Genomic DNA, 25,892 nt, shown 5'->3' with positions numbered 1-25,892 from the left:
TTTTAGGAATATAGAAGTCCTATCTTTTAGAAGTAAATCAAAGTAATCTGGTAAGATTTGATAGATTTTCCAAAATCTAGTTAACTGACTCTATTTCAAAGTTGTTCCTACATTAATGAAATTATAGTGTCAATTTGGAAAAAATATTCCTGTTTGGGGATCTCTTCTAGATAGAAAAGAAAAAATGGCATTATGGTGGCATCCACTCTATTCCAAATTATTCTTGGTTTGTTATTCAAGGCAGTGCCTGTAGCTTGGTCCATGGTGTTTCAAGCTTTGCACTTAATTTAATAGAGACCATGGTGTGTAGGGGGCTTTTTCACTCAATGAAAATCCTACTGGGTCTGCTCATGTCTCACATTTTTACCACTGACACATATTTGGCCTTCAATATCTTAATTACTACTTCTTTGTTTCTGGTTAAAGCTTATGTGAAGGCACAGCCAACCATGTTTTCACCTGGTAGGAATGAGACATTTCCAAGCACTTACAAAGACTGGAAATAACTACAGTCTACTACTCTCTGCTGCTATGGCAATCAGCCTGGGCTTAATGTGAGGTTTTTCTCACTGTCTAGATATGGTGAATGAGAACTTGAGTTACCCTTGGGGCTGGACTGAGTTGGGAAGGAGTAAATAGTCAGGTATACGCAGCTGATTACTCCTCAGGAACTATGGCATCTCCAGGGATCTCCTGCACCAGATAGAAAATCCATCCTTGACTACCTGCTGTCCTTGTGTGTCTCCACTCACATATTGTAATTCCAATTCCAGGCAGAAGGAATGTGATTGGCCTAGCTGGAATCACATGATCACTAGTGTGGTGAGAGGGCTGAAGGACCGTGGAAGGAAGCCTCACAAGAATCACATGGGGTGTGGGTGTGGGTGGGTGCAGTTACTAGAACCAGGGCAGGGATGGCGGAGTGCAAAAGTTTTGTCAAACTTCACATTCCCTCTACCCATCCTCAGATTTCCTATTCAATAAAACCTGGGAGAAGAGACAAGCATGCCTGTAGAGAAAACCCTCCCAGCCCACCTTGGATCCAGAATCTTACTTATGATCTACTGTCCAAAGAAAGAAAAGCTTTCCTCCATATTTCCTTCCCGGATTCTCTCCTTAATTTTAGTAGGGAAAGCAAGAGGAAAAACCTGTGAATTCAAAAATATATAGATCATCCTTTACAGCAAACAGACTAAAAAAGACAGAAAAGTTAACATGTAGATAAATTTTGAGGGAGAACAATTGAAGTGCTGACACTGGATGGTACGCATTTTCATATCAAAATAAGAAGTGTTTCTTTGGCTGGGATGGAGGTATGAAGAGGTGAGTAGAGAACATCTGTAAGACTTACTACCTATTTTCAAGTAGGAGAGGTTATTAAACCATTGTCGAACAATTAAAATGGCTTGAGCAACTGAAGTTAGAAGCATGTATTTCAATGGCCCTAATTATTTGCAGGCACCTGATGGTTAGTTAAATCTGGCATTTATGTTTGAAATAATTTCCGTTCATCTTGTTTATAATTGCAAAATTAATGTGTTCACTGTAAAAAGTTCAGAAAATACAAACAAAAAGAAGAAAAAAATAATACTAAGCAGTAACTATGATTGCCATTTTGTTGTATATCAAGTTTTTTCTGTGCATATGTGCAAATATGAAGATTTAAAATATCCATGTTTTTTCTTTCCATGTAGCAATTCAATGCCCACGGTCAGAAATTTATAAAATACCAAAACACATATAGAACAAAATAGACAACATTCATAATCAAACACTTAACGTGTAGCTGTACATAGATATACATTTTCTCAAACAAAAATAGGATCACACTGCTTTGTAAGACCACTCAGCTTTGTAAAATACTTTCTTATTTAAAGATATAATCTCACTTTTAAAAAATATTATCCATCCCTGCTCCAGTGGTAATCATGCTCCAGGGGACATCTGTCAATATTTGGGGACAATTTTGATTGTCACAAGGAGGGGCACGTACAGAGAGAGGCCAGGGATGTTGCTAAACACCCTACAGAGCAAGGCTCCTTTCCCTGTAACACAAAAGAATTACCCATGCAAATGTCAATGGTGCCAAGGTTGAGAGCCCTACCCTGTTCCCCAAGGTCTCCCCCTCCTTGCAGGTATAGGGGATTAGAGGAATATTTCAGTTACAGTGGCAACCAGTCAGGATCCCTATAATCCCAATCTATCTCAAAAATACTGCCTTTTTCATCCAACCTAAGAACAAACTTGGCAGGGATACCAGTGGGTGGAGGCAACAAAGGCTCCAAATCTTCTGTTTACTTACACTGATAAGTATCTGAATTGCTGGGAGGACCAACAGGCCTGTACCCTCTGAGACAGTCTTGCACATGGATGCTGCGTTCACAAACATAGCCGGCTCTGAAAGCCCTTTCTTCATTTTCTCCATACGGACTCCACTTAGGATGCCATCCAGTCTTTACACTTCATGCCACCCACCCATTCCATGGATTTCTGAACTCCAGTGGGGTATGAAGACCCACCTCCTTGGCCTCTGTGCTGTCCTTCCTCAGAGATAACCCTGAGTATCAGGTGGTTTTCTTCCAAATGTGTATCAACAATAGGTACTTCTGGGACCAAAACTTTGCAGAAAACTACAAGATCACTTGTTATCGTACCTTATAGCGAATAGGTGTAAATTGAACTCTATTTTCATACCTGACCTTTCTCATATTTGTCTACTTATTTCTGAGAGGCCATTAGTCTGTTATTATGTCATGATATCCCCCATCAGTTTTAATGGCAAAATAGAATTCCATTATGTGAGTGGATTAAAATTTAAGAAATCCCTCGCTAGTAAAAGTACCTGATATACTGTGGGGTTTTTTTTTCACTATTATAAAAAACATTTTGATGTCCATGTACCCTTACATAGTGTCATATTGTTTATGATAAATTTCTAAGTGAACTGACTAATTCAAAAGTATGCCCATTTTTAAGTAGGCTTGTAACAATACTATACACATAGTTTTAATCATATATGGCATAATTATAACAATATATAATATAGTAACAATATACAGTACAGTTGTAACAACATACAGACTCACGGTTTGGCATATATACACAAAACACTTGCGTGTGTACATAAGGAGATGCACTCAACTGTCCACAGCAGCATTATTTGCAATAGCCACATATTGGAAACTTTCCACATGGTCATCAACACTAGAATGAATAAGTAAGTAGTACTATAGTCACACAATAGAACACTACTCAGCAATGATAACGAGTGAACTACAACCATATCCAACAACATGAACAAATTTTACCACCATAGTGTTGCGTCAAAGAAAAGACACAAAGGAATACATGAGTTAAATTTGTACATTTAAAAACAGAAAAAATTAAATAGTATTTTCAGTGGTACATACATTGGTGATAGACTATAAAGAAAACTGAAAGAATAACTACCATAAAAGGTAGGGTAATGGTTATCCTTAAAGGTGAGTAAGGGGGAATGCATTCAAAGACAGCCATGAAGCTGGTAGATTATGACAATAGTCTTTATTCTAATTTTGAGTAATGGTAATATGTATGTTCACTTTATTATTATTCTCTAAAAGTCATACATATTTTAAATACTTTCCTATATATATTTTGAAATTTGTACTGAGAAAAGAAAAGTATCCAGCCCACCAAAGTCTTCCCAAGCATCTCATCAGATGCAAGGCATCTGTTCTATCCACCTTCTTCTTCACACATGGAGTCAAACTGTTCAATCTAATATAGAAGAAGAAACACCACCAAAAATAATCAATGCATAATTCTTTGGGTAGTGCATGATGGTTTAAAGAAAGATAATAGGAGGAGACTCAAATACCCCCTACTCCAAATTTCCTCTGCATCCCATAAATTTTTCAGATTTGTGGCAAACAAGGATTTTTGAGAAAGATTGCTCCCTCTTAGTAAAAAGGTTCTTAGGGCTCATTCACTCCATTGTATGTTTCTTCAAGGGTCTAGGGAAGATCTCCAGGAGTTCAGAGATCTGCCTGCCCCAGAGGTAATTCTGGCATCTTAGACATCTTCTGTCAGGTTAAATTTATTGATAGCTTCAACCAGAAAGGATAAGCCAAAATGTTTTTCACTTCCAATATACGTGAGTAAAAGCCGTAGGTGCTATCTTATTTAGGATTCTGAACTGCAAACAACAGAAGCTATCTCTGCTTCATAAAACAGAAAAGGAGTTTATGAAAACAATATTGAGGATCTTAAAGAATCGTTGGGAGGAATGGAAAGCCACACCCAAGCTAATCTTCCGGGAACAATGTCCGAAACCCTGCAGCAGAGCTGGCCTGGTGAGTAACCAGGGACCACTGCCAACTATCAATGTCACTCCAAGGACAGGCACTGGTAACCGTGGTCACACCAAAAGCTGGAGGCCTCTGCTGTCACCACAGTGGAATGAATCCCCTTGGCACTTCCTTCTCCAGTTGCTCACTTTCAAATTGAGGTCTCACATTGAATGTGTCTGGTAGAACTTAGGTCACATTGTACAGACACTGTCTATAAGGGAAGCCGAGTATGAATATTCAAGGTTCTAACAAGGCACTAGGCAGCCAGATATTATTAACAATGTCTACCTCGAGGTAGGCATCCATGCTCTTTTGCTTCAAAAACTTTCTGTCCGCTCTAACTTATGGAATAACAAAAATTTTGTTCCTGCCAAATTCTAAATACATGATTGATGATATTTTTAACTCTCCAGACAAAAACATGAAATTTCACCATCTGCTTTGCTCTTTTGTCCCTTGTGGGCAATAAATTTCACAAAGTCCTCATGATTCAGAGGAGTCAGAGGTGGGGCCTTAGATCTGAGTCTCCATGCACATTTTATATCCATTTGCATACCACTAGAAGAGGTTGAGCAACCAGGAAGTCCAATTCAACCCTTTTGACAGAAGTGGTTGGCACACAAAACCCTTGCAGTGGTAAAAATGTACCTTTAGGTCATTCAGAACTCCCAGAGTCTCAAGGTGAGGCTGGTGGAGAACAAGCACAGGCTGGATTGGATGCCAACTTTATGGCTAGTGGCCATACTGCTCTCCTACAAGCTGTTGCTGTTTGAAGCTATCCTGAAAGAATTTCTGGAGGGATTTAAGACTGGGAAAGTCAGGCTCCTTTTTGTTCTATTCTAATTAGCAATTTTGAGACATGTGCTTTCTATACCAGGGCCTTCAACCCCAGAGGACATAATCTCTGCATATTAAATATATATTTTTACATAGAAACTGAAGATACCTGGTGGGAGTGAAGGGGGAAGTTGCCCTTAAAAGAGAGAGAAAACTGCTGGGATTGTTTCTCACTTAAAACAATTTAAAGCAATTTGAGATGGACTGTCAATATTTATTGGAAGTCACGGAGAACTAGAGGGCTTTGTTAAAACATTGGAACTCCCCTTTTAGTTCCTAAAAAGAAAAACATATATTGAGCCCTTTAGGTTCCAGACAGAAATGAGAATATATGTTACCTAAAAAGATCATCCAAAAAATAGGACTTGGGAAAATATAAAAGCTCCTGCTCTGGGAACTTTTAAGAGAGGGCAGCTACCAAATGAGCCAATAAATTGATAAGGGGAACATGAAGAGTCCAAAAATATATTGTATAATAAATGGGGACTTAGTAAGTGATAAAGCCATCATTCCAATTCACTGGGAAAGGACGAATCTTTTAGTTAATTCAGTTGGCCCAACTGCCTATTCATCTGGAAGAAATAAGGGTAGACTCCCCTCTTCACACCATATGGAAACAAAAATAAACATATAGATTAAAGGTCTAGTATTTTTTTATAAAAATATAAGAATGAAGTATAGGAGATTATCTGCATAATTTAAGGGTGGGCGAAAAACATCTTCTGTAACACCAAAACTAGACATCACGAAAGAAGAAGTTGACGGATGTACATCAAAATAAAAAACTGTGTAGCAAGGATTCTATAAATAAAATGTATGTTAGACTGGGAGAAATTATTTGCCACCCATATGGTTACTATCCCTGATATATTAAAAGCTATAACATATCATTAAGTAAAATATAAAAATGAGCAAAAAATAGCAATGCAGTGCTTGAAAGTATGAAAAAAAATGCTCAATATCCCTCTAACTTAGGAAATTAAAACAATGAGATGCAATTTTTAACAAGAAAAAAAGCAAGTTTTGATTTTATTTGTTTGGGTTTTTTTTTTACTATGTTTATAGTATGATTTTTTTTTTTTTAAAGAAAGGTAGGAAAGAAGGAAAGCCCTATGTATTTGTGTGTGTGTACAGGGGAGGGTTGTTTTGGAGGATACACACCAAAATGTTAATTACTTCAGGGTCAGGGGAAGATACTAAACCAAAAAGAAAGAAAAGGAAGGGAAGAAAGAAAGAAAGAAAGAAAGAAAGAAAGAAAGAAAGAAAGAAAGAAAGAAAGAAAGAGAGAAAGAAAGAAACTTAATTTTTCTCTTAATACATCTTTGTATTGTTTAACTTCTTCTAATGAGAATTTATTTCCTTTTTAATTAAAAACATCCAATAATAAAGCACTTCCTTAAAAGTAAATGGGTTATTGACTATTACGATGAATTAGGACAAAGAGTTGAGCCAATTGATTGACTGTTACGTCATTCATTGAGATAAAGATATTTTCATTGACAATAAGATATTTTCACATGGCCCTAACTGGTTTGGCTCAGTGGATAGAGCGTCGGCCTGCGGACTGAAGGGTCCCAGGTTCGATTCTGGTCAAGGGCATGTACCTTGGTTGCGGGCACATCCCCAGAAGGGGGTGTGCAGGAGGCAGCTGATCGATGTTTCTCTCTCATCGATGTTTCTAACTCTCTATCCCTCTCCCTTCCTATCTGTAAAAAAAATTAAATAAAATGTATTAAAAAAAAGATATTTCACATGATTAATTCTTTTTTTTATAATATATTTTATTGATTTTTTACAGAGAGGAAGGGAGAGGGATAGAGAGTGAGAAACATCGATGAGAGAGAAACATCGATCAGCTGCCTCCTGCACACCCCCTACTGGGGATGTGCCCGCAACCAAGGTACATGCCCTTGACCAGAATCGAACCTGGGACCCTTCAGTCCGCAGGCCGACGCTCTATCCACTGAGCCAAACCGGTTAGGGCTAATTCTTGTTTATCTACAAATCAGTCTACAACTAATGTTCAAGAAATATTACTCTCTTTCAAATCAAAGTTATTTAGACTCTGAGTTCTTCCATCACATGAGGGTGTTGGGACATTCTATTTCTATCATGATTGGGCCCTGTCCAAGGCCCCACCAGACATCTGGGAAATGATAAGGCTGCAAGTGCTGTAACTAAGTGTGGGGAAAGAGGGCTGGACTGGAGACAGAAGATGTGGGTGGAGGCCAGTCTTTTACCTTCCAAATGATCCTGGTAGATTGATACAACTCTCTGTGCCTTGATGACCTCATCTATAATAATAAAAGTGTAATATGGTAATTAGACCAGACAGCTGAACAACCTTCTGGACGTCATTCTGGAAGTCCTTCCGGATGAAGCTGCAGCAGCGGGGGCCAAGGCAGAGGTGGTTAGGGGCAATCAGGCAGGCAGGCGAGCAGTTAGGGGCAAGCAGGCAGGCAGGCAGAGGCAGTTAGGGGTGATCAGGCAGGCATGCAGAGTGGTTAGGGGCGATCAGGCAGGGAGGTGAGCAGTTGGGGGCGATCAGGCAGGCAGATGAACAGTTAGGGGCAATGAGATGGGCAGGCAGAGGCAGTTAGAGGCGATCAGGCAGGCAGGCAGAGTGGTTAGGGGCAATCAGGCAGGCAGGCAGAAGGGTTGGGGCAATCAAGCAGGCAGGCAGAGTAGTTAGGACAATCAGGCTGGCAGGCAGAAGGGTTAGGGGTGATTAGGCAGGCAGGCGAGCACTTAGGGGTGATCAGGCAGGCAGTGGTTAGGGGCCATCAGGCAGGCAGGCGAGCGGTTAGGAACCAGAGGTCCCAGATTGCGAGAGGGATCTCACTGCCAGTTTAGGGGATCAGGCCTAAACCAGCAGTTGGACATCCCCCGAGGGGTCCCAGATAGTGAGAGGGTGCAGGTCAGGCTGAGGGACCTCCACCCCCCGCCCCCGTGCATGAATTTCGTGCACTGGGCCTCTATTCTATAAAATAAGATTGGTATCATTTGCCCTGCATAGGTCACAGAGGTGTCATGGCATTATGGTGTTTAATCCTGTTAAAATGATCCATTCTGAAACTCCTGGTGATCTAGGACTTGGCTGAATGACTGCCACGTAGACTATGAAGATAGTCAAGTCTTTGAGAGGATAATGTGTTTACAATTAAGAGATCTTAGAGAATGGAGCAGAGATGACAAGGGTGATCTGGAATTCAGGTCTCAGAAAGTTAAATCAGCAGAAGGCTCAACAGACTTTCCTTGGTCCTAAGAACTCTCAATATCTAGGTCTAGTGCTTCTTCCAACAACACAGTCGCATAGAATAGTTTATTCTCAAAAAGATTTAAATTAAAATAATCTCTTTTTTTTCTCATCACACATAAATTCTTACAGAATGACTAAAGACTTCATTTAAAATTTCTTGGATAGCTCTTTAGAGAAATGATGATTATCCAAATCTTTCTCCAAAGTCTTTGAAAACAAGGAGGTGATTTATGAAATATTCAATGAATGTCTGAAATATCAATGATTGTGTTATAGCCACAATTACCATTTTTTCTGGGCTCAGTGAGAATTCTCTGAACTAAGAGTACCCTGTATTTATAATATTTGATTAGTGCTTTGTCCACTCTCTAGAGTTAATGCCTGGGAAGAGTAAAATTGTGTTCAGGGAATGAGAACCCTGGTTTTATCCTAAACTGGTCAACCATTAGCTGTGGACATTGAACCAGGGACTCTGCCTAGAAAGATCTTTGTTTAACCCTCATGGTCAATAAGGCACTCCTACCACCTAGGATTTAGATCACTATTTTCCATTACAACATGATAACAGAAGGCACCAGCTATTGGATGTTTGCTTTTTAATTGATTGTCTGGATGTTTTGTGACTTGGTGTTTCTGGGCAGCTTGTAATTTTTACATATCATAGTGTAGTATAAGCTCTGACAGTTGTTGTTGTTTTCTTTTTTATGCCAGTGTCTGACATAAGATTTGATTGCTGAGGCATCCACTTAAAAGACTGCTGTCTCCAATGAACACATTGCCAGTCATAGTGCTGGATAAAGAGCCAGGCCACCTCCCCGCACTGAGATGGTTTTGCTTTAGAGATCTTGGTTAATTTCAATCACTGATCATTTGGACTACTCGTTTCTTTTTTCTCTTTTCACACCTTAAATTCCCACTCTTGTGTTTTAAATTCACCACTAAACAGTGAGCCCTAGAAATCCTAGGCCCCCACCCATAATCTAGCTGTGGAGTCCCAGGTATGTTTTGTAATTTCCAGGTCCAAAAAGGAATAAGCCTTCATTTTTTTCAAAGTTTCCAGATGGTTATTGCAAAAATCATTTTAAAATCATAATAAGAACCACAAGGGTTGGTCCAGTCATCACATTGGTTATGAACAGCATAAAACACTTAGTGTGACTTCAGTATTACTAAAAAGTCATTATGTATCTCACATGTTAGGGAACTATTGCTTTATAACTAAAACTGAACCAATTATGCTAATAATTGATATTTGCTCCTATGTTATTAGTAATGACTAATACTGAGGACAGTTAAAAACAGATTCTATATTATATAAAAACTAGTGACCTGGTGCATGAATTCATGCACATTGAAAGGAAATTAATTAGAAGGTGGCTGGTGGGGTGGGACCAGACAAGATGGGCTGGACACGCCCTAGAGCCAACCTCCTGCGGTCCCTCCCCAGCTGGCCACACCTGGGTGGTACCATGGCTCTGTGGAGCGAGAGGGTCCCTCTGGCAGGTGGGGTCCCTCGGCCTGGCCTGTGGGGATCGGTCGAAACCAGCTCTCCAAAATCCCCCAAGGGGCCCCAGAGTGCAAGAGGGCACTCTGCAAATTTACTGTCATCCAGGGTGTAGAACGCAAACACAAGTGTGCAATAAACCAGATTCGGGGCTGACAGTGCCCCAGCAACAACATAATCCACTGCTGAAGGTGGAATCACATGGCCCCGTGAGGAAGCGGGCTCCCACCACTGCCAAGTCACTACAGCTAGGCGGCTCCTGCATTGAGCGTCTGCCCCCGATGGTCAGCGCATGTCATAGTGACCAGTCGAATAATTGGACACTTAGCATATTAGCCTTTTATATATATAGATTCTAATTGATAAGTTGCAACTTCATTCTAAACTTCCTCCTCCATGTGAGCCACTAATGCAGTGATGGCAAACCTATGACACACATGTCAGAGGTGACATGCGAACTCATTTTTTTGGTTGATTTTTCTTTGTTAAATGGCACTTAAATATATAAAATAAATATCAAAAATATAAGTCTTTGTTTTACTATGATTGCAAATATCAAAAAATTTCTATATGTGACACGGCACCAGAGTTAAGTTAGGGTTTTTCAAAATGCTGACATGCTGAGCTCAAAAGGTTCGCCATCACTGCACAAATGCAAGGGTCAGTAAACTTTGCTCCACAGGTCACATCCAACATGCTCCTTGTTTCTGTAAATAAAGTTTTTTTGGAAACAGCCATACTCATTTCTTTACATATCATCTACAGCAGCACTCATGCTATATCAGCAAACTTGAATAATTGAGACAGATCATAATGATCCACAAGTCCTAAAATATATACTATCTGGCCCTTTACAAAAAAAAATGTTTGCCACCCCCTGCACAAATGTATCTCTCACCTCAGTTGGAAGGCCTTGCCCTACAGAGGCAATTGTATATCTTGGGCTGACATTGAGGGCCTGACTTACTTGGCCCCAAGTGACTTCCCATTTTTCTCTTGCATAAAGCCTCTGCTCTAACCAAGGTAGCCCAATCTCTTTTCTACTTCTTGCAGATAAAAAGGTCTCCCCTTCCCCGCCCCAGCATACACCTAGCAACAGTGGCCCTAATTAATTCACAATGATATTCCCAAATCCTTGCCTCTCAAAACATGGTCCATGAACCAGCAACCTCGACATCATCTAGGCACTTGCTGGAACTGCAGAATCTCAGACCCCAACCCAGAACAACTGAATCAGAATCTATATTTTAACAAGATCCTCGGATGACTTGACACACTGATCTAGAGCAGTGCTCTCCAAGAGAACTTTCTGCAATGATAGGAATGTTCTCGCTGCAATGGCCAATATGGTAGCTACTCACCACCTGTGACTATCAAGCAATGAAATTGTGACTTGTACAACTCAGAGTCGCAATTTTTAAATTTACTCATTTAAATAAATTATGTCTATAAAACCAAATTTGGCTGATGGCTACCATATCGAAGAGCACAACTCTAGACTGTGCCCTCAGAAAAGGATCACTGGTGAGCACTTGTAGCTCACTTTTTTAAGGTGCCAAAGTCACCTGGAACATTCCAGAATTGCCCTGAGCCTGGAAGAGGATATACCTTATGGAACATCTAGCAATGCCCCTATTGGGTTCTGTGGCTGGAGCAGTCAGATTGTCCCCAAAAGCCCAAGATAGGCACAGACATGGACTATGAATGAAATCTCAAGAACCAAATCCTTCCAGGTGGTAGTTGAGACATGGGGAGGATCTGCATAAGGATCTATCCCAGGAGGGCGGTAGGGAGAAGGAATACCTTCATCAAGCTGATACATCCAACTGAGGAAACCAGTCCACAGGCAGTATCTTGCAAGCTCAGGCCTGACCCTCTGCCTTACCCTAACTACACAGGCCCATGAACCAAAAGGCCTCAACCACAGGACCTGTAGAAGCCATCTTGTGAAATCTTTGTACACAGGTTCTGTTGCCAAGGACCTTGTGCAAGGGTGTACAGTGCAGGAATCTGGTGGCAAAGCAAGGGGTAACCTGGATTTTCTTTTCACAGTCAAGTATTTCCTCCTCAAGACAGAGCAAAGACCTCTCCATCCACTCTTGCTCAGAGTCTATATTCTCACAGAGACTGGGGCCCCCACCACCACTTTCTCCCCAGTGCCTCACACCCTTATGTTCATGGTCTGGGAGCTGCTACTGAAGAAAGTGGAGGCATGCTCTGAGGTGCCTGATTCTTATCTCCCTTGGCTCAAACTGGGTTTCCCAGAAGAACTCTGCCTGTCATACATCAATTTCTTAGGGTTGCCATAGCAAATTATCACAAACTCGTTGGCATAAAGCAACAGAAATTTATTCTCTCACAGTTCTAGAGGCTTAAAGACCAAAATCAAGAGCCATACTCCTGAAGGCTCCATAGGAGAATTGTTCCTTGCCTCTTCCAGCTACTATGGCCCCTGGTTTTCCTAAGGTTGTGGAAACATAACTCCAGTCTCTACCTCCATCTTCACATGGTCTTTTTCCCAGTGTCTCTCTGTGTCTTCTACTTTTCTATCTCTTAAAGGACATCTGTCGTCATTACATTAAGGACCCACCCTAATCCAAGATGATCACATTTTAAGTTCCTTACCTTATTTACATCTGTAAGGATTCGATTTCCAAACAAGATTACATTCACAGGTACCAGAGTTAAGGCTTTGGACATTTTTTGGGGGGCCACTTTTGAACCCACTATGCTTTGTGTCCAGCATCCTTTCCAGAAATTCTCAATGTCTTCCCTTCTGTGGGTTTCATCGTCCTGCCTGTCCTTCAAACACATTGAAGGGCCCCTACAAAGCTTGCTTTCTGGGGCCGGGAAAAATGATCCAGCTAAAATAACTCTCTGAATAGCAGTGTTTCACTTTAGCTGTGTACCCTGGAAGCATGGAAATCTGTGGGGTGCTGCCCCTTTTCAACTGGCCCCTCCTACCTACCTTATCTTTACTTTCATGGCACAATGGCATATAGCAAGGACACCCCCTTCCATTTCCCTGACAGCTTGGTCTCATTCCCACAGTCCTCACTCAACATGCTCCTGTACCCACTGGGAGAACGCCTGGAGAATGTCCCATATTCACTAACATATTAGATGCTCTCCCATTGTCTCCCACCCACACTCCCTCCATTGAAATGAAATCCCCAGCCCTATTAGAGTTAGGTCAGATACGGAGATTGTGGTTGGGCCAGATTTGAACATTTGGCCTGGGGAAATAGCCACAGAGTAGGTTAAGCTAATCAGACTCCTTTCAGAAAGATAGAGTCTGAGCAGGTTGAACAGGGATGGGCACTGCCCCTGGCTTGAGGTCTTGTGCATCCTGAATTGCAGATCGTGTAGGGATGGCAGTCATGTTGGGCCATGTGCAAGCAAAGGAAGCCTGATTAGGAGGCGGGTGTGCAGAGAGCTGTAGACACAAGAGAACATTTGGTCTGAGCATTCAACACAGAGAGAGAGGTGCTTAATAACTCCCACTTTCCTCACTCCCTACACATTTTTCCAGAATGTGTCCATTACTTTTCTACAAACCTCCTTTTAACTCAAACGGGCCTAAGTGGGTTTCTGTTCTTTGTAACTAAAAGACAACCAAAATCATTTCTGAGTTATAATCTGTTACGTTAGGAAGACCAACCTAATGGAAAGAATTATCTTATAAGAAAGAGGCATTCCATTAGTTGTAATAAAAATAAATAAATAAACAACAACAAAAAAGATCAAAGCCCAGTGAGCAAACTCATCTTGGGCCATAATAATTTAACATATTGGTGACATGATTTACAAATTAAGTGCTTGTGACTTTTGTCAATAACAAAGTATTCTTCCCCTGAAGAACTTGATCATTTGTGGATGCGTTGATAAAGTTGTGTTTCTGAATCTGATATTAGAGGTGACAACCACAACAATCATGAGGACTTGATTAGCATCTTGGCGGCTCTACACATTCTTATTTCATCAGCTACAAAAGGCTCTGCCAAAGGGAGCACATGAAAATGGGAGGAGGGACAGACAGCCTAGTACCAGGTCTTAGATAAAACTGACCTATCTAAGGCTCAGATTTAGACTTTCACGTGTGGGTAATTATTTTTGTTTTGAGGCTATGGCAGGTATAAGATGCCCAGTAAATATTTTGCCTGTTTAATATCTCCCTCCAAACCCCCCCCATATAAATGAGCAGAGAAATTAAAAGGAAATACCCAATCATAGAAATGGCAGATGCCATTTTTATGGAAGAGAGTGGGTTTCAGAGAAAAAGGGTTTGAAAATGTTGTTTTCTATAATGTTAAAATGCATGTGGAGAAAACTCTAGAATGTCGCCTTTTGGTGCCCTGCCTTAAAGTTCACATGTTGGGCAAAAGGGGAAGGAAGAAGAGAGAGATTTGATACAGCAGTGCCAGCTTTTTCAATGTGACATTATGTAACTGAGTGAGAAGCACTGAGGCCTCTATCCTGGTAAACCTTCAGAACTTCAGAGTATCTGCTAAGCCTTAAATAAACCTTCTAATTTTGGCCTAACCACTATAATTGAATTTTCTTTTCCCTTTCTCTTTCAATAGTTATAAGTATCTTTCTATGAAAACTCTTTGACCTCACTGGGAGTATTAAGAAATGTGAATTTCTTGGTATGCAAAATTAGAATGGCAAAGCATACTTACCAGGGGGATCAGAAGGGTGGAATAAAATAAAATTTTTCTGTGGTCCTCAACCTTGGGTGTACCCTACAATCACCTGGTAACCTTTAGAAATATAAGAATACCTAGGCTCTGTTCTTGCCCAATGGACTCAGACTCTGTGAGAGTGGGGCCTGGGCATCAATATATTTTTAGAATCTGTAAGCACTCAATACAAAGCAAGGGCCCAGTCTTTAAATCACTGTTAACTTGAGACTCTTAGGTAGAAAAGAAAAAAAAAGGGGGGGGGGAGAATATGGTGTGTGTGTGTGTGTGTGTGTGTGTGTGTGTGTGTGTGTGTGTGAAGTTGGGGGGGGGGGAATGGAATCAATGAGATAATTACTTAACTTTGCTCTAAGTCATAGCCACCGCTCTAATATCATCTCTAAACTTTCATCTTCAGAAGCCTATTGGTCACTAGAGGATTCTGATGGGGAGGTGTCTAGACACTGGATGGATAACTACAGCCAATCCCATCTTTAACACTGGGAAAAAATAACCTACAGCTACCCTATTGACCAGAATGACATTACATTTGTACCGAGAAACACAAGTAGAGGTAAATACAAATAAGTATTCTTCTCTAACATGATTGAACATGAAAAATTATATACTCTATTTTCTCAAAAACATATCAAATATGGATTTGAGCTTTCCGAGAATAAACACATGACAAATATTTGGAGCTTAAGTGCTCCTGAGATATAGGAGAACAAAAAGATACCTATTCCTCACAATGTAACCTTGGAAAAATTACTTTTAGCCTTTCTGAATACTATTTGTTTCATCTGTAACATGATAATATAACTTATTTTGCAGAAATATTTCTGTTACTTAAATAAGATAATATATTACATTAGCAACTTTATTAAAGCTTCTGCCATATAGTAGGTATAAAAGAAATAGTAGTTAAGACTTGTATCCTGAGAGTCATCATTGTGAATAGGAATCATTATGTTCTAATTTTCGAGGTTGGCTGGGAGTTCCAGCTTATTAAATGCTGATTCACCCAGCCTTTACCATAGGTATTTTTAACCCTGTGTTCTTTGGGATTGACTAACTTCGGGAAGTTAGAAACTTGGGATTGACTAACTTCGGGAAGTTAGAAACTAAGTTCGGCAAGTTTAAACTTGTTTAAAGCCAAGTTTGTGGTACGTTATTATGATCTCTGGTACATCTCCACACCCTCCTATAGAATCCTTGTAATTCTGATTGCCATCTTTGTATTTTAAGTCAATGTCAAAAGCTACCAAACATTGCCAATTTAGCATTGTGTAATGCTAAAAAAGTTTCCACCAGAAATTATGCTACTGAACATGTTCTTCTTTAAGGAAGTAACAGGTCTGAACAAAGATGTTCCAGAATGTTATTGCTATATCTAATGTAAAGTTCATGTATGCATGTATAATTCATATATCATTAGTTTGCTGAAATAGTCAAGATGACAGTCTCTAAGAGTTTAAATCAAATGGGTAATAGCATACCCTTTACATATATACTTCACAGAATATCACTTTAGTTACACAACTTTTAAATGGATTATCTCATGTAATTATTAAATTTTAAAGTATGATTACCATGTGTGTTTTATTTATAAAAATTAAAATAATCAAAACTTACATTGGGTATTTATATCTCAAAGTTGAGATGTCTAATACCAGATTGAAGTAAAAAAATATGTTCTGAAATAGAAAATGCACAAATATTTGTAGATGTCCTTTAAAACAAGTTTCTATTGTGCCTTTCCTCATATTTTATAATAAAACAGCCATTCCATTTCTTTTTTTTCTTTTTTAAATTTTTTTTTCTTTATTGATTAAGTTATTACATACGTGTCCTTATGCCCCCATTGCCTCCCACCCCCCATTGACTATAGATAACAAATCCTATATAATAAAAGCATAGTATGCAAATTGTCCCTTGGACCAGGAGTTCAACCAGGGGGTAGGGCCGGCTGGGAGAAGGGAGAGAGGCCCTGGCCGGCAGCCAGCAGCTGCTAGGGACCTTACCAGTGCTCAAATTTTGTGCAATGGGCTTCCAGTATATAATAAGAAATAATATAATTCAATTTTTAAAGGTGAAAGGAAAAAAAGTAATCCTAAAGTGATTTTTAACTAGAACGCATAAATTTTTTAATAAAATCACTGGCTAAATTACTCAACAACAACAAAATAAACTCATTTTGAATAAATGGTATTATCATGAAGCAATAAATTCTGGAGTCTCCCTGTCACATTTGTCCCTATTTCATGGCCTACCCAACCCCTAGCTGCCCAAGCCTATTTTTCCCCCAAGTAATCCAGACCTGACCTCTTATTCCTCATAGGCATCAAAATTCCATGTATCATCCTCATAAGACTCTGGCCTGGGAGACAGTGGGTAGCAATGGTTATTAACCAGGTAACTGTGTTCCTTATGCTTTATCATAAACTCATCTATGACCCCCTTCTAAGTGGCACCTTGCACACTTCTCTGTTGGGAGAATTCTAAGAGATTATGCTGATGTAACTTTCAGACAATGTGGCAGGCCAGTGGTCGCAGTACTTTGGGTCACATAGGTAAATATCCAGCTCTGGAGACTATGTAGCCTTCACTTGGAATCTGTATGAGCCTTCCTCATCTTTAGGTCTGAACTGGCTACCTTCATCTTCTATGCTCAACCTGCATATTCCCTCTAGACTTCAGATATTGTCTTTACAAGGATGAACCCTGAATCTCCATCTCTAGATTTAACTTCTAGTTTGTTCCAGTCCCCAATTTCTTACCACATATTGAGTATCGAGCATTTCCACATAGGTGTCCCACTGGTACCTCAATCTCAATATGCCTATAATGGAACTACTTTCCCCCACCCCACCCCTGACCCCCGCCACCATCTCTTTATCTTAATTTCTTTGTCTGCTATGAATGGCATCTCAATATTCCAAGTAGTTAAGCTCAAGATTATATGCTTATCACTGATTCCTACAGTTTCCCCCTTTGTCTTCCATAAACATTCAACTGCCAAGAGTGTTAATGACGTCATATAAAGGACAGAAACACACCACCCTAATGAACTCTGGGCTGGCCAGACTCTAAGTGGAGTCTAATTCTAGGTACCTTTCTAGATACTTTACATTAGGTAGAATAAAGGGCACCAAGAAAATAGTGAATATTCAAGAAATCGTATTAGGTGGAAACAGGACAGTGGTCACAGAGAAGAAAAAACATACGGGTTTTATGAGATACCAAATTTAGCTGTGAGACCAATCTCCAAGATGCAAATTTTCCAAAGAAATACCTAGAACTGGTTATAGGATACATGACCCTTTACCCAGACTGGGAATTTAAAGGAGCTAAATTGTTGGATAAGGAGAAAGGAATTGTGAAGTGATTTTTTTTTTTTTTTTGAGAGTTGAAATCCACCACCGCCCTTCCTCACGCCCCACCCGCCTAGTGTGGGAGAGTTCTATATTCATTCCTTACATGTGCAGGACAGAGGTGCTGGTGCCTGGCATGCAAGTTATCTTTGGAAAGTTGCAGTGCTCTATGGCTGCCCAGCAAGTGGCTGTATAGGAAGTAACTGTGTTTATGTCAAAATGAAAGTCAAAGGCATGTGAAACCCAGGGACCAGACGAATTAATAATTACCTGTGGAAATGGAACCTGAAGTTATATTGAAAGGTATTCTGACCAAAGCGGGGGGCCGACATTGGGGTGAGTGTCCCCAGTAGTAAAAGGTAATGATGTATATCACCAGGGGCTATAGTTGAAAGAAGTTGGCTGGATTAAAGAAATTTCATTAATTACATTAATTGGCTGCATTAAAGAAATAGCAGTGAGTGGGTCCAAAGGAGAATCTTCAAACCCTAGCACCATCTGTATCACCTGGGAGCTTATTAGAAATGCAGAATCTCAGCTATCACCCAGGCCTTGAAACAAAATCTTCACTTTAATGTGATATACACATAATTCATATGCACGTTAAATTTTGCGACTTGGGAGCCAGTGTAGGGAGGTATCAATCAAATAAGAACTTTTCTGTCCCCTTTAACTTTCCTTCCTCTCCCTGCTTAGATCTCCATGTTTGGAAATAGCAGTTATAGAATTGGGGAGATGAGCAATAAAGAGAACAGGAAAGCCTGCTACTCGAAGGTAAGAGGGTAGAGGGAAGAAAGCATACTTCCAATATCCACGAAAGAATCAATTGGTATCTTTGATTGAACACTGTAAATCACAGGATTGCGTCTGTGTTTACAACTTAAAGTGACTATAGAAATTGATTTCCCAAGGTTGACCAGAAGTGTCATGGGACTGCCCTGGCAGGAGAAGAGCATCGCTTCAGAGCAGGCTTGAAAAGAAGTGAGAGACAAAGAAAAGGCAACTCTTTGAAGACGATGAGTCCTGGCGTTTCTGGTTACCATTGCACACTGGTAACACTTGTCTTCTAATCCTTGATTGATTGTCAGGCACAAAAAGCACTGAACACTAGCCAATTGGCAGGCATTACTAAGAGAGAGATTTTGCCTAGCAGGCTATAAAAATCTTCTATAATTGCTAACAATGTCTAATCAGAAAAGAACTGCATGTTGTCATACTCCTGGAATGGCTCAGGCAAAAAAGACCCTCTAGCCTTTGGGTTGAAGATAAACTTTACATTGACTCATAGGGTCTACACATTGTGCTACCATATAGTCAAGCCCTCAGGGATAAGTAAAGTCTGTGGGAATGTCTGCCTCTATATTAGTGACCGAACTATTACCTAGGCTTCTTGATTTGTTGTAATGATGGCTCTTTACATTCTTCCATCTCTTCCCTGGATATCAGCTTGTCAGTTAGTAGCTATCACTTCCCTACCAATCATTCTTAATTTGCTATCTCTAATCATCTGTAGGCTGCAAAAACATATGACCCAGCTTGAGAGAATTGTGTACAAACAAACTGCCTGTGAGGTCCTTTCTTATAAATAGAGAATTTGGACTTTGGGTCATCTACCTGGTCACTCAGGCATCTTCTCTGCTTATCCTCTGGTTCTAGTGAATTTGTTCAATAGCCAAGGTAGGTACCCAGAGAAGGCAATTGATTATAACCTTACATATTTAGGAAACCTTGGGAGAAGTGTTAATTTAAATTGTTCTAAGTATCCTTGCAATGTAGCTAGTTTAATATGTGAATCTCAGATCTCTGGGTGCAAACTCAGATTCTCCAAATAGTAGCTTACAGTCACAGGGGAGATCCTTGGCCTCCAGGACCGCTTTCTTTTCACCTTTAAAAATAGAGGTAATAATACTTATTTTGCAGCGTTGTGTAAACTAAATGAGCCAATGTTGGTGGTGCACCTGGCATGTCTAGGAACCCAGTAATTTTAGTTCCCTTTCCCTACTCAATTTTACCTTTTCTTCAAGCCTTGGCACTACAATGTATGTGTAGGGGCCATGTAAAACCATGGCATATGAGCAGCAATTCAAACACCTGGAGATGTTTGCTCTGAATAAGGAAATACCCAGCAGAGAACTGTTGGATTCCAAGGTTCGGAGGAGAGGCTGGTAGCAGGGAGAAAATGACTTCCTCCTTTTTATTTTTGGATTCTAGCCCTAGCTGTCCATCCATACTGTTATCAACTCACGCCAGGCAATCATTGTCTCTCACCTGGGCTACTACAGCCACATCCATACTGGTCGCCCTTGACCTACTCCTGCCCTATCTCCATTCAGTTCATTCTCTACCCTGCATCCTGAATGACCTTTGAAAAACATGAAAGCTGGCTAGGTCCTGCCTCTGTTTAAAATTCTCCAGGCCCCCTTTGACAAAAGCCAAACTCCTTATCACCTGAGGGTATTTGTGACTATTACTCAGCCTCATTTCCCATCCCTCCATGGGTGCCTGACCACCTACTGCCCTGCTCCCCCACACACACACTACACATACCTCGTATTTACCAAAACCCAAACATGTGAATTTCCTTAGAGATGCTTATCTGTCTCACGGTCTTCATGCTTATCTGTTTGGAACAGCCTCTAACTTGCCCTTGAGGTGAAATGCTTAAAATCAAATCATCTTCTCTGAGAAGCCTTGTTCTGTCCTCTGACCCACCTTCCACCCACAGAATTAATCACTCGTCTGCCCTACTTCCATATCTCTACTGCCAATAGTGTGTCATAGCTATGTGTCTCCTCTTCACTGTGAGCTTCCACACCACACACACACTCTAACCCTTTCTCCAGTTCCAGGACAGTGCCAGGGGGTCACCATGTCAACGTTGACACCATAGCTCTTAAAACTTTAACACAGGCTGAGCTGCCAGCAGGATGCTCAGCAGTAAATGACACCATCGAGGTGCCTTCTACTGTGAGGGGTCACTTATCTTCACATTATTTATGGTATCTTCAAAAGATACTATCTATAATAATAAAAGCATAATATGCTAATTAGACCAGACATCTTTCCGAAGGACCTTCCAGATGAAGCTGGGGCTGCAGCTGTGGGATCCAGGCAGCCACCGTGGCTGTGAGGGAGGGATCGAGGCAGCCGCCATGGCTATGAAGGCCTACTCTTGCACGAATTTCATGCATCAGGCCTCTAGTAATTTATAAAAACTGATCTACTGAGTCCCATTAATTTGGAAATGCCATCATAAAGTGGAAGGATTAATCAGAACAGAGATTCTCTAATTTAATGTGCACAAGAATCACCTACGAACTCTTGCTAAAATGCCAATTCTGATTCAGCGGGTCTGGGGTGGGGCCTGAGATTTTGCATTTCTAATAAACTCCCAGGTGAGGCTGGTGCATCTTGAGTGGCAAGGATTTATAGATTATCAAATTCAGCTGGGCTCTGAAGGCTGGGTTTAGGATAAAATTGAAGCAGAAAACCTAAAAATCAATGTTTTAAAAATCCAAACCAATAATAATAAGTTCAATTATGATATCCACAATGAAGGAATGGAAAGTGCTTTCCAAAAGTGGTATTTTAAGGTACCATTTCAGAAGCCCAAATATTGAATAAGGCAGAAAATGTAAAACATGTATATGACCTATACATGTGTTTAAAAATACTTCTCAATGGTTGATTAAAATAATTGTTTTCAAGGAGTTGGCAGACTATGTGTAGAAGTGGAAATTCAAAGCTACTAAAAAATTGAAAAAAAATAAGTTACTAAATGATAATTTCCAACTATTAAAGTCAAAGCTTTTGATTCGACTAGAAAAGAAGTTAAGTGAATTACTTGCTTTTAAAAAAGATATAGAACTCCTCCTCCAGAGGTTTCTATGGTTTCATTTAATACTTTTGCTATTAATAAATTCATAAAATGGGTTTGAAACATAATGGACACTAATTAGGAGGAGAGTAACAAAAGGTTCAAATAATTTAAAAACTGAAAAAATGGTTTATGCTCCTCCAGTCAATGACTCATAAACAGAAAAGCAGTGGAAAATATTATTCATACATGTTGCTGGGTAGTCAAGTGACAAAGAAGCATTTCCAGACCTTCCGTCTTGGGAAATTCTTGGCGAGGTATAAAGAGATAGGGATCTGGAGGACAGGGAGTGTATAACTTACCAGGCTGGAAAGACAGTGGAGTTAATAAACCATTTCAAGTGCAGGAGCCCATTCTCCTCTCATCATTTCTATTAATAAACTCCTGCAGTATAAACATCTCTCATATAGAACCAGTGCTGACAAAAGACTCATACAGTACCAAGCTACAAACAATATCATTTTGTAAGGACAGACCGCAATATCCAAAGAACAATTTTATGGGGAAATGCCTCAAGCCGCCATCTCCCATCACTGACAGCTGTGAACTTCATCACTAGCAATGTGTACTATGCACTTGCTCTGAAAGCTGGGCGTTCCCAAAAGACATAACTATTGCTCTCTTCTTACACAGACCCACTGATATCACAACCGGTTCCCAACTCCAGGAAGAGGGTATTTGCTTATTGATCGGAGACGTGTAGGTTTTCTCACAATGGACTGCTGACAACCACAAACACACTCGTTATTGGATTCCAAAGGAAGATTCCCCCTCTTCCTTGAGCCAGCTATATTCTACCTGCCCATAATGATCCCGCTTGGTTAATGCCAAGTGTGGTTCTGTTCCAAACTTCTACCATCTTGCCTGGGAATCCTCCAAACCCAGGGCCAAGAAACAATGATGATTATTACTGTTTTATTTATTGAATTTATTAGAGTGTCATCCTATATAATAAAAGGCTAATATTCAAATTGTCCCCTCGACTGGGAGTTTGACCAGGGGTGGGGGCCGGCTGGCCAACCACCCATGGCCCCTCCCCCATGGCCAGCCCTGCTTCCAATGCCCTCCCACCCTGATTGAGGGTGGGGCCAGCCCACCAACCTCCCATGGCCCCTCTCCCCCGCCCGATTGGGGTCCATCAAAGCAGGCCAGCCGGACCACACCCATGCACGAATTCATGCAACGGGCCTCTAGTTGGTTAATAAAATCATATAGGTCTCAGGTGTACAATTCTATAACATCTGCATATTGTAGTGTGTATTCACTACCACAAGTCAAATCTCCCGTCATCACCACTTATAGTCCCCTTATCCTCTTTTACTTCCCCTCTCCCCCCTTTCCCTCTGAAAATCATCTTACTGTTGTCTGTGTTTTTGAGCTTTGTTGTGTTTCTTTTTTGTTTGGTTGTGGGGGTTTTTTGCTTAATTCCTTCACCTTTTTCAGCCAGGCCCCAAACCCCTCCTCTCTGACAGTTGTCAGTCTGTTCTCTTTCTCTAGGTGTCTGTACCCATTTTTTGTTGTTGTTGTTGTTAATTTATTTTGTTCATTAGATTCCACATCTAAGTGAAATCATGATTATTTCTAAAGAGATCAGGTTTACTTAATAGCATCTTAACAAATGGGAAAACCAAGAGCATTTACATAAGATTACATGAGATTTGAACTGTAGATATCATCAACAACACTGATTTTAGAAAAAAGAAAAAAAGAACATTTCTTTCCCAGTACAAATGTCCTTGATTTCTGTCCATCATCTAAGTCAGGAAACTAGAACTTCGTGATCTGCTCCCAGAGGAATGGTCTATTGAAATGATTAAAATATAAGCCCTGCCCCTGCCCCCTAAAGTGTTATGCTTACATGTGTCAGATTTTTTCCATTAGGAAACATGGGTACATTTTACTCTTTGGAAATAATTTTTTAACTGTTTTTTTTTTTCATTTTCCAGCAGAAAAAAATAGCGTGAGTCTTTGTCACTCCTAGGAATAAGTGTGAAAGTTTATTAGCTACAGTCAACTAGTGGAGTCAATGCCATGAATTCAGTCCAGGGAGTGACCAGGAAAACATATTTTAAACTTCATAATCTAAATCCTCTTATCAAATTTGAACAACCAAGCCTATTTCCTCAAATGTATCTATACATACTGGTAAGAATTACTGGGCTTCTCCCCAAATTGCACTGAGTCAGTCAAAGGGAAGCCTGATGAATCTACTTTTTAACCATCACCCCATATGGTGCTGATGCAGGTGGTCCTAGACCTTGCTTGGGAAGACTCTTGTAAAGTCGCTGGTCTTTCCCAAATTACATGTGTTGGGGACACAGATGAGAGTAAATGCAGCTCTTGGCAAAGTTAAGTGACCAAAACACTTAAAGAATGATTACCTAGGAATACAAACAACATATAGGACAAATCAAGGGGGAAAATAGTGCTGATTTAGGTATAAAAGTACCTGATTAGAAAGAAATAATGCACTCTTTTTACCCAGTCTTTTTGCCTTAAAGACTTTCCTAATTAAAGAACCCAGAGAAAAAGCTGTCAGTTTTTGTCCAGAATTGTAGCAGTTGGTTTAAGCTCAATGCATCAACGGTTCCAGGAAATGTTGGACTAGAGGTATAAATAGAAAGCAGTAACAGAAGCAATATATCATCAGCGTTAAAGCAAAGTATTTTGAACAATTTATAATCGTGGAGTGGGGGAGAGGTGTGGTGGGTGTAGAATCAGAGATTTGCCCCGCTTACTTGTATCACAGCTGTGACAATCAAAGGAAATGTCTGGATTTCCGGATGTTCCTTGGAAATTCTGGTCTCGGTGAACTGAGAAAGGGTGTATGCAGGAAGTTGATCTGTACCTATCTTTTCCATCTGCTGTTTTATCAAGGCAGCTCCATGTTTTAGAACAAGAATTAGCAATAGGTGTTATTTTCAGGAGGCATGGTGGCTTAAGGGGGGAGGTCAGGGTGAGGGAGGGACTGGAGGTGGGAATGAGGTTACAGGTGAGCTGTAGTGAGGACAATCCAGAAGAGGGGAGGCAGGGAATGCTCCCATTTCCACCTTAGACTGAAGTTTTTCTGAGACTTGTTGCTCCCTAGGTGATTGAGGCAGAAGTTGTAGGGGAGAAAGGTGATAGAAAGGGTGAAACTGGGCCTTTGATGGATATCTTAGGTTGAGTTCTCCCAAAACAGACTGAGACAAGGATATGGCATCAGAGTTGATTCAGCAGGTGATCTCAGGTTACCAATATGGAGAAGTAGGAACCAGTCCCTCTGGGGAACTCTGACGAACAGTAGAATACACTTCAGCATTGTCCCCATTGAGGGGTGAGGCAGCTGGGTTATTTTCCCACCAAGAGCTTCCCTCAGTGGCTGGTTGAGGGTGGCTGCCAGAAAATGTTACCTCCTAAGCATTTCTGGTCTGCCCCATGAATGATTAGGTGAACTCCCAGGACCAGAGAAAACCCTCAGGGAAAGGACCACTGGAGCTTAGAAATGTGAAAGCTGAGAGGATATGGGTGGGACGCTGACAGTCATTGGTACAGTGGAAGACACTGGATGGACTATAAGTGAGTCAAAGATTGGGATATCTCAATATCCTGACTGGATGTTCCATTTGCATGTAAAGGATTAAAGAATGTCTTCTGGTGAGAATAGGGTTTAAATTGAATTCATTTTTTTTCTATTTTAGAAAAATGCTTTCTGTGGTCAATCTGCTCCCATGGTTTTCCCTGTGGAAAATCCTGTAGTCAGCTGCATAATTTTAATTATAATTAATATAATATAATTAATATAATATAATATAATATAATATAATATAATATAATATAATATAATATAATAAATATAATTAATATAATATAAATTTCATCAACAACTGCCATGGTAGAAAATGGAAGCCACATTATTTTTTGTTTGACTAATATAGCTCCTGCACTACCACATCATTTATAACCATAAAAAAGAATTATGTTGATAACAGTAATATTTAATAACAAATTAAACTGCTATTTAATAACATGTATTTAAAAATAGCTAG

At 40.2% G+C, this 25,892-nt stretch overlaps 1 long non-coding RNA gene across 1 annotated transcript; it reads right to left on the bottom strand.

Moving 5' to 3' along the window:
• Positions 1–3,469: 3,469 nt before the first annotated feature.
• Positions 3,470–25,544, bottom strand: LOC132215158 (uncharacterized). The gene is made up of 3 exons (XR_009448461.1): positions 24,603–25,544; positions 7,409–7,462; positions 3,470–3,759 (listed from the first exon to the last, which is right to left on the bottom strand). It is a non-coding gene; the product is annotated as an uncharacterized LOC132215158 (long non-coding RNA).
• Positions 25,545–25,892: the final 348 nt, after the last annotated feature.

The sequence above is a fragment of the Myotis daubentonii genome, chromosome 14 (assembly GCF_963259705.1).
Source record: "Myotis daubentonii chromosome 14, mMyoDau2.1, whole genome shotgun sequence".
Classification (NCBI taxonomy): Eukaryota; Metazoa; Chordata; class Mammalia; order Chiroptera; family Vespertilionidae; genus Myotis; species Myotis daubentonii.
This window is presented reverse-complemented; position numbering and strand designations above follow the sequence as displayed.